General features: G+C 44.6%; 1 pseudogene; it reads right to left on the bottom strand.

Annotated features, from left to right (window-relative positions):
- Positions 1–9,635: 9,635 nt before the first annotated feature.
- LOC142434307 (U6 snRNA-associated Sm-like protein LSm1 pseudogene) lies at positions 9,636–10,126 on the bottom strand (annotated as a pseudogene).
- Between the last annotated feature and the right edge of the window lie 292 nt (positions 10,127–10,418).

Raw genomic sequence — 10,418 nt, 5'->3', positions numbered from 1 at the left:
GAAATGGGAAACACAGATGAAACATGAAGGGGACAACATCAAAGCCACAGAGCATTACACCCAAGTTACAACATGCAACTGTTGAGACACACTCTGCCACTCCCTCTGCCCACGCCTGTTACCCGAAGTCAGGAACTGAATGGGAAAAAGGGCCATAGAACTGGGGCTCTTGAAATGACCCTTCCCCACCCTTTCGCCAGGTCTGACCACCGACCTGCTCCCTACATTAACCCTTGACTCTAGCAAACCACCGGGCCATGCCAGGTGGATTCCCACAGGCTAGCTCAGCAACACGGGGAGTCAAAGTTTGGGATAGTTCACGTCTGTCCAGTTGAAACTCATTTGTTCCCAAGTGATGCGACCATCTGCCTTTTACAGCGTTGCCCCTGCATGGTCCATTGGAATAAGAGATGGCCACAAAGCTAGAGACGGAGCTGAGATCACGTTAGAGGAAGCCTCAAAGTGCAAACCATAAAAAGAGATAAGGAGGGACACTATATAATGCTCAAGAGAATCGTAGACAATGAACCCCTAAGCATTGTATACATATATTCCCCGAATGAGAGACCAGCTCAATACGTCAACCAAACACTCCAAAAGATTAAGAAAGAAATCATAGACTCGACAATTACAGTGGGTGACTTCAACACACCAGTCACTGAGAAAGATAGATCACAGGGAAAGAAACTCAACAAGGAGAATAGAGACCTAAACTCCACAATTAGACAACTTGACCTGATAGATATTTACAGAGCTTTTCATCCAAATATAAAAAAATTAACATTCTTTTCAAGTCCCCATGGCACATATTCGAAGATAGACCACATGCTGGGGCATAAGGCAAATCTACATAAATTTAAGCACATTGAAATAATACAGACCTCTCTCTGACCATTGTGACATAAGACTGGAAATCAACAAAAGGAAGACAAAGAAAATAAGAGCAAATAATTGGAGGATGAATAACTCTCTATTGCAAAAGGAGTGCGTACTGGTGCAGATCCGAGATGAAATCAGGAAATTTCTAGAAACCAATGAAAATGAGCACACAACATACCAAAACTTATGGGACACAGCAAAGGCAGTCATCAGAGGAAGGTTCATAGCAATACATGCACACCTGAGAGAGGAAGAGAGACTCATGATGGATAAGCTGACAGAAAATTTACAAAAACTAGAGCAGAGTCAGCAAGACAATCCTACTAATAGCAAAAGAAAAGAAATTATAAAAATCATGGCTGAGATCCAGGAGAGGGAAAGTAAGAAAACTATGGAAAAAATTAATATCGCTAAAAGTTGGTTCTTTGAAAGGATAAACAGGATCGATAGACCATTGGCAAACCTAACCAAAGAAAGGGGGGAACAAATCTCAATAGAAAGAATAAAGGATGAAAGAGGGGTCATTACAACAGATCCTAATGAAATCAAAAGGATAGTTACACAGTACTATGAAGGATTGTACTCCAATGAATTCAACAATTTGGAAGACATGGACAAATTCCTGGAAAAACAATCCCTCCCTAGACTATCCTCGGTGGACATCAAGAATCTCAACAGACCCATAGCAATAGAAGAAATCGAAAAGGTTATCAAGGGATTACCAACAAAAAAAAAATCCCCTGGACCAGATGGCTACACTGGAGAATTCTACCAAGCATTTAGGGAAGAACTAACACCAATCCTACACAAACTTTTCCAGAACATAGAAAAAGATGGCAAACTCCCAAACTCCTTCTATGAAGCTAGTATAACTCTGATACCCAAACCGGGCAAGGATCCCACAAGAATCGAGAACTACAGACCAATATCCCTAATGAACATTGATGCAAAAATCCTTAACAAAATACTAGCCAACAGAATACAAAAGTATATAAAACAAATAATTCACCATGTCCAAGTGGGATTCATACCAGGGATGCAGGGATGGTTCAACATACGAAAGACCATTAGTATTATTCATCACATTGACACGAAAAACTATAAGAACTGCATGATAACATCAATAGATGCAGAAAAAGCATTTGACAACATCCAATACCAATTACTGTTTAAGACACTTGCGAAGATAGAAATGGAAGGAAAGTTCCTCAAGACAACACAAGCTATAATGAAAAACCAACAGCCAAAGTCATAGTCAATGGAGAAAAGTCTAATACAATCCCACTGAAAAAGGGGACCAGACAACGATGCCCCTTGTCCCCACTCCTATTTAATATCGTGCTGGAGGTTTTAGCTAACAGCATAAGGCAAAGAAGAGACATCAAAGGTATTCATCTAGGGAAGGAAGAGGTGAAATTATCGTTATTTGCAGATGATATGATTTTATATATGGAAAATCCCAAAAGTTCTACAAAGGGAGTACTGGAAGCAATAGAGGAGTTTGGCAGAGTGGCAGGATACAAGATCAACAAACAGAAGTCCATCGGACTGTTATACACATCGGATAAGACCACAGAAGAAAAGATCAAAAAGGTGGTACCCTTCACAATAGCCAAATACAAATGGAAATATCTAGGGATACACCTGACTGAAAAAACAAAAGATCTATACAGGGAAAACTATAGAACACTATTAGAAGAAACCAAGAGTGACCTCAACAAATGGAAGAATATCCCAGGCTCTTGGATTGGAAGACTTAACATAGTTAAGATGTCAGTTCTGCCAAAACCACTATATAAGTTCAATGCCATCCCGATACAATTACCATCATCTTTCTTCGAAGAAATGGAAAAACTGATTACCAACTTCATATGGAGAGGGAAGAAGCCCAGAATTAGCAGACAACTCCTCAAGAAGAAGGACACCGTGGGAGGGCTTGCTTTACCTGACTTTGGCACATACTACACAGCCACAGTTATCAAAACTGCATGGTATTGGTACAATGACAGATACTCAGACCAACGGAAAAGAACTGAAAACCCAGAAATAAAGGCATCAGCATACAGACAGCTGATTTTTGATAAGGGCCCCCAAAATATCAAATGGGAAGCAGATGTCCCCTTTAACAAGTGGTGCTGGAAAAAATGGATATTAACATGCAGAAAAATGAAGCAAGACCCTTATCACACTCCATGCACAAGAATAAACTCAAGGTGGATCACAGACCTTGTAGTTAAACCCCAAACTATTAGGGGCATCAATGAGGGAATTGGGAACAACTTGAGAACTTTGGCACAGGGAATACACTGGCTAACAGAAATAGGGAAGGACACACACATAGAGGAGGCACAAATCGACTAATGGGATATACTGAAGATAAAACACTTGTGTACATAGAAAGAATTCACCAAGAGAGTAATAAGAGAGTCCACAGACTGGGAAAAAATCTTTAGCAATGACACATCAGACAAAGGCCTTATTACTAATATCTAAAATACTCTGCTAGTTTCCAAAAAGAAAAAAAACTAATAGCCCACTTGAGAGGTGGGCAAAGGACTTGAACAGAAGTTTCACAGGGGCAGAAATCCGAATGGCCAACAAACATATGAGAAAATGTTCCTGATCTTGAGCCATAAGAGAAATGCAAATTAAAACAACAATGAGGTACCACCTGACACCCTCAAAGGTAGCCCAATTCAAAAAATCAGAAAGCAACAAGTGTTGGAGGGGCTGTGGGGAGACAGGAACTCGCATCCACTACTGGTGGGCCTGTAAGTACATATAGCCACTATGGAAATCAATCTGGCGATACCTAAAACAGATGGAAATAGAGCTACCATATGACCCAGCAATCCTCCTACTTGGCGTATACCCAGAAGAGGCAAGAAACAAACCAAGGCCAGACACTTGTGCTCCAATGTTCACTGCGGCACAGTTCAAATTGCAAGGAGCTGGAAGCAACCCAAATTTCCATCAACTGACGATTGGAATAAAAAACTGTGGTATATACATACAATGGAGTACTACGCATCACTAAAAAGCAGTGATGAACGTATGAGGCACATAGCGGCATGGGAAGAACTGGAGGAAATCATGCTAAATGAAGTAAGTCAGGCACAAAAGGACAAGTACAACATGAGCCCGCTGAGGTAAGTAATAAAAAAATTAAATTAAAAAATGCAAAAGGGGCATAGGGAAAAAGCTACTGTATTCAAACATTTTGGGGGTGAAAATTATGTAGTATGGCAGAGACCAGATCAAAACCGGGGATGCACATGGTAAACAACTGGGGAGGTGGTGGGGAAGGAAAATAAAAGGATGAATATAAGGAAGAAAAGGGGAGTGGGGGCATGGGGCACTAACCCACCCAAGGGGAGGGTATTGTTTATATCTCCACAGGGAAAGTGGGACCAGACTTCAACCCAGTGCCGCAAGGGGTGAATGCAACTTTCCAGCGTGGAGTAGGGAACCAGTGAAGAGGTCTGGGAGGCTGGCCCCAGCACCAAAAATTAAGTGGATTCCTGCCCCTCCCCCAAGAAGAATTTGTTTCAAAGGACGACATTGATTCTGCAGCTCCGGGAGAGGGACATATCTGATCAGAGCACACGGGAGCAGATGAAGGGGCAGGAGGAGAGAGTGGAACACAGCCTGGCCCACCAGGCTGTGAGGATGATGTTCCTGATTAGAGCAGTCAGTACACAGAGAGGACAACATGGCTGGCCCTACTATGAGACATGATGCCCCTCAGTGACTAAGGGCGATACAGGGGACAGCACCGGAGACACAGTGTGGGAATTGCACCTGACCTGATCCCACCACACCGAGGCAAAGCTTGGGGGAGTGCAGTGGAACAGCAAGGGAATGGAGTGGCAAGGTCCCCAGGGAATGCTGAAAGTGGACTTTGGGGCCAGGGCGTGGTGCCCCAACAGACTGGACTGTAAAACACTCCTGAAGGCCAACAAGCAATCCTTGAACTAACTACAAGCTTTTCTTTCTTGATGTGTTTTGTTTTGTTGTTTGCCAGTGGTTTATTGTTGCTGTTTTGTTGTCTGGTTGTATATTGTTGCTTTGTTTTCCTCTGTCTTGTTTTTGTGCATGTTATTATCTCCACGGGTCTGTCTAAATAACACAGGCTGGATGAACTATCTGGAGGAAAAACAATGGGACCGACAGTTCCGGGGGGACTTGGGATAGGGGGAGGTGGGGGAGGGGTAAGGAAGTGGTGTTAACAAACCCAGGAACAAGGGAACAACATGGGATCCCAATTGGTGGTGAGTGGCAGGCCTGGTACGGAATGATCAAGGGTAAGGTTACGTAAAGAAGAGGTATAGCTGTAACCCAGGTGGGGACGGAGCATGATAGTGGGACAGGAGGAAAGTCAAGGGAAATCGAGGAAAGAGCTAGGAGACAAAGGACATTTATAGAGGTTTAGACAAAGACATGTACATGCAAATATATATATGAGGATGGGGAAATAGATCTATGTGTCTATATTTATAGGTTTAGTATTAAGGTGGTGGAAGGACCTTGGGCCTCTACTCAAGCACTCCCTCAACACATGAATACTTTCTTCTATTAAATTGGCATTCTATGATGCTCACCATCCTTACACAACTGCTGAAGCCAAAATGGGTGAACAAGTAAATGTGGTGAAGAAAGCTGATGGTGCCCGGCTATCAAAAGAGATAGTGACTGGGGTCTTAAAGGCTTAAAGATAAACAAGCAGCCATCTAGCTCAGAAGCAACAAAGCCCACATGGAAGAACACACCAGCCTGTGTGATCGAGTGGCCCCGAAGGGATCAGTTATCAAGCATCAAAGAACAAAAAATCATATCATTGGCTGCACACCTCCATGATACGATCGCCGAGGACAAACGGGTGCATAAGCAGATGTGGTGAAGAAAGCTGATGGTGCCCGGCTATCAAAAGAGATAGTGTCTGGGGTCTTAAAGGCTTGAAGGTGAGCAAGAGGCCATCTTGTTCAGAAGCAACAAAGCCCACATGGAAGAAGCACACCAGCCCGTGCGATCACGAGGTGCCAAAGGGATCAGAGATAAGGCATCATCAAAAAAAAATCCTACCATAGTGAATGAAGGGGGAAGTGCAGAGTGGAGACCCAAAGCCCATTTGTCGGCCACTGGAGACCCCCTCACAGAGGGGTCTACGGGAGGAGATGAGTCATTCAGGGTGCGATGTAGCACCGATGAAGAATACAGCTTTCCCCCAGATCCTGGATGCTTCCTCCCACCCAACTACCATGATCCAAATTCTACCTTGCAAGTCTGGATAGAGCAGAGGTTGTACACTGGTGCATATAGGAGCTGGAGGCACAGGGAATCCAGGGTGGATAATACCTTTAGAACCAAGGAGTGAGGGGGGATACTGGGAGAGTAGAGGGTGAGTGGTTTGGAAAGGGGGAACTGATTACAAGGATCTACATGTGACCTCCTCCCTGGGTGACGGACAACAGAGAAGGGGGTGAAGGGAGACGCCGGATAGGGCAGGATATGACAAAATAACAATCTATAAATTATCAAGGGCTCATGAGGGAGGGGGGAGCAGGGAGGGAGGGGAAAAAAAGAGGACCTGATGCAAAGGGCTTAAGTGGAGAGCAAATGCTTTGAAAATGATTAGGGCAAAGAATGTACAGATGTGCTTTATACAATTGATGTATGTATATGTATGGATTGTGATAAGAGTTGTATGAGCTCCTAATAAAATGTTTTTTACAAAAAGACACACTGCATTGGGTAAAACGTACTGAGCAAGACCTCCTGAAAATGTGGACAGGCACAGTTTTTACTTTGAGGACTAAGTACCTCATATGCATGCAAAAGTTGGACATAGATTAATAAAGAAGACCAATGAATTGTGGTGTGGGGAAAAAATATCGAAAGGATTGCCAAAAGAACAGTTAGAAACGCTCAGGGCAAGACTGGTGGGACTTGATTTCACGTGGTTTGGACATGTCGTCAGGAGAGACCCGTCACTGGAGAAGGACATCGTGCTTGGGAAAGTGGAGGGGTGGTGATTAAAGAGGAAGGCCCTCAACCTTCAATGCAGTGGATTGGCTATGGGCTCAAACACAGAAGCAATTGTGCGGATGGTACAGCATGGGGAAGTTTTTTTTTTTCCTTTTGTACACGAGGTCTCTATGGGTCGGACTTCTGGCTCAGGAGCCATGTATGCACTATTCTCCTGCCTTCCACTCCTGACCCCCCTCCTCTCTTCCTCCTCTTTTGCCTCGCTCTTTGTTTGCCTTCTCTCTCACCTCTATCAGGTCCCAGGCCTCGTGTTTTCGAGCCCCTAGCAAAATCCATAGAGTCTTGGCTACTGTGGAAGAAAGGACTGGCGATATGCTTCTGTATAAAGATTCTAGCCAAGGAAACTTCATGGAGCAAGTCTGCTCTGTCACATACGGGTCCTCAGGAGTTGAGGGTTCGACGGCTTAGGTACCAGAAGATACCATGTGATGGGGTGACCAGGTTCCAATGAAGGACATGAAGTATGCTGCATGGTCAGTAGGAATGTGGGCCTTTCTCTGCAGAGTGACAAACACTCAAGATCCTGTGGAACTGGTCCATTGTCATACTCAGCTCCTGGTAATGTCCCCTGGAGTCTTGTGGGGTGGGGGTACACGATATTTCTGACTGCTGACTCCCTGGCTCACCAAAAATGAGATTCAAGAAGGTCACATAGATGATATTTTGTCTGTTGTCGTCAGGTTTGTGGCTCCAGCTCAGCATCCATAGATATAAAGAAACAAGCACATGAAGAGCCACGTTCACAATGACGTGCCCAAAGTGAGTATGCTCTCTAAGCCCCATATGGAGAGCTGGGTTTCCAGCTCTTCGTACCAGCCTCTGTGGGACATGACCTGCCTTCGCGGCTCTCCCAAAACCAAGGTAAGCCAGTTCCTGGGGAGCTGATTTGATTCCGACTCGTGATCCCGTGTGTGGCAGAGCCGAACTGCTGCATCGAGGTTATTTGGGATTGTGAGCTTTATAGAAGCAGATTGTCAGGCCTTTTTAAAATGCAGTGTCACTGGGTGAGTTCAAAGTACCAACCGATGTGTGAGCATTTGTGTTACCTAGAAACCTTACATTTGCCAAAGGGGATCAGAAAGAGACTTCAGCCCTAAAGAGATGGTGGCCATATTGTTCCAGAATCCTTCTTACACAAAGAAGACCCATGGAGACCAGGTTGAGTCTGCTGACCTGAAGGACAAAAGAAATCAGCCCTGTTATATTGAATATCCTGCATATGTTTGGCAGAATCACAATGACTTGCTCTCCTCGGTAAATGCAGAGGTAGGCCACACTGCGCAACCCCGGGCCTGGAAAAAGACCAGCTTTGTTGTTGCTGGCGTCCTGGCCACTGGCTTGTTTGGGTTTGTTGTCTGTGGAGGGGCTAGGGCAGAGGAGGAAATTTGGATCCAGATCTTTCAGCTAGAATCCGGTGAGCTGCAAGAACTGGGCTCTGCCAAAGCGAACGCAGGCCCTGTCGTTCTTGAGCTTTCTCAAAGCCTGCTGCTTCCTGCTGCACACCGCGGCCACTGCCAAGGTCCACAGGCATTCTGAATGGGTTTCAAGCCTCTCCTGGTTTTCTTGCCACACATCTTAGAGATACTTAAAAAAAAACCAAAAACTAAAAACTAAAGAAAGTGTCAAGTTGGAAGTCCCAGAGAGGCTTTTGTGAAACACTGCCTGGTAGACAAGGGTGGCCTGGCCTCGCAGCAGGCTGGAGTGTAGAAGAAAGGTCGGGAACGTCCCTTCCCCCCACAACACTGTCGGGCTCGTTGCTGCAGGAGTGTCCTGTAGAAGGAAACACACCTCCCTTGTTTTCCTCAGGGAGAAGAGTTTCGTCATGTGGGTTCATGTGGAACTGGGAAAGGATGAAGACCCTGCAGTGCTTTCATCAGCTGGGATGTGGCACTGGGTGACAACGTCCTACGCAAAGTATCCTGAAAAGCCAACGGGTACTGCGCACTCATCCATCTCAGGAGCCCTGGTGGCACTCTGGGTTAAGAGCTGAAGACATGACAAAATAATAATATTTTATAAATTATCAAGGGTTCATGAGCGACGTAGGGGCTGGAGAGGGAGGGGAAAAACGATGAGCTGATATCAAGGGCCCAAGTAGAAAGGAAATGTTTTGAGATTGATGATGGCAACAAATGTACACATGTGCTTGACACAATGGATGTGATAAGAGTTGTATGAGCCTCCAATAAAATGATTTAAAAAAAGAGTTGAAGTGCTAACTGAAAGGTCAGTGGTTCAAGCCCACCAATTGCTCCTTCGGAGAAAGATGAGGCCACGTACTCCTGTTAAGACTTTCTGAAACCTGATAGAGCAGCGCTTCTCAACCTTAATGCTGCGATCCTTTCATACAGTTCCTCATGTTGTGGTGACCCCAACCATACAATTATTTTTTTTTTTTTGAGATTCACATTTTATTTACAAGTGAAGAATGTCCCTTATAAAGCCTAACGTGGAATCAGGGAAGCAACATAAAGAAGTGTCTGCTGGCTTCACAGTGATGTGAGAAAGGAGTCCATGTGACTGTCTCTTCACAATGATTTTGTTATTAAAAAAAAACAAAACAAAAATGCCGCATGATTTCGTCAGGTTGCATCAGTAAAAAAATTTAAACTAAAAAGGATTTTTCAAAATTCAGCAGTCTCTGGTGAAAGGTGACCAGGATGTCACTTTCATTTCAGTGATAGTGCATGCTCCTGGCCTTGAGCAAAGACTCAATACTCATCCAGAGTAGCTGCTCCAGGAATGGAGAGACCTCGACCCTTCGGCGCCTGAGCTTCCAGCGTGTCTGCCTCCAGCTTGGTCTGCTGCTCCACCCTTTGCTCCTCCAGGGTCTCTTCAATAGACACCTGCTGGATGGGCATGTCACTCTCCTTTTCCAAGTCTATTTCTCCTAGTAGGACCACATTTTCTCCTCTGACCACAAAAATCCCTCGAGGAATATCACCGTATTTTTTTCCACATGAATACGCTCCACAGTCTGATGGAGCACTAAGTTAGCAAAATGATCAATGCTTCTTAAAAAGCCTATAAGTGTCCTTCCATCTCGAAGCAGGACCAAGTGCTTTTTGTCGATGTCTTCGATGAGGCTGGCGGTGCCGGGGATATAGTTCATCTTGAGCTGAGATAAGGTTGCAAGGTTTAGCGGCAACGTGCCAGCGGGTCCAACACCTCCTCTTCCTCCTACCACAGTGGCCACCTCGGCGGGACTCCATACAATTATTTTCATTGCTACTTCATCACTGTCATTTTGCTACTGTTATGAATCATCATGTAAAGATCTGATCTGCAGGATGTATTTTATTTTTTGTATGTATGTATATATTTACTGTGTACTTTAAAAAATGCTTTTATCGGGGGCTCTTACATCTCTGATCACAATCCATGCATTCATCCAGTGTGTCAAGCACATTTGCACATATGCTGCCATTATCATTTTCAAAGCATTCTCTTCCCACTTGAGCCCCTGATACCAGCTCCCCATTTCTTCCCCCTCC

The sequence above is a fragment of the Tenrec ecaudatus genome, chromosome X, assembly GCF_050624435.1.
Source record: "Tenrec ecaudatus isolate mTenEca1 chromosome X, mTenEca1.hap1, whole genome shotgun sequence".
Taxonomy (NCBI): Eukaryota; Metazoa; Chordata; class Mammalia; order Afrosoricida; family Tenrecidae; genus Tenrec; species Tenrec ecaudatus.
This window is presented reverse-complemented; position numbering and strand designations above follow the sequence as displayed.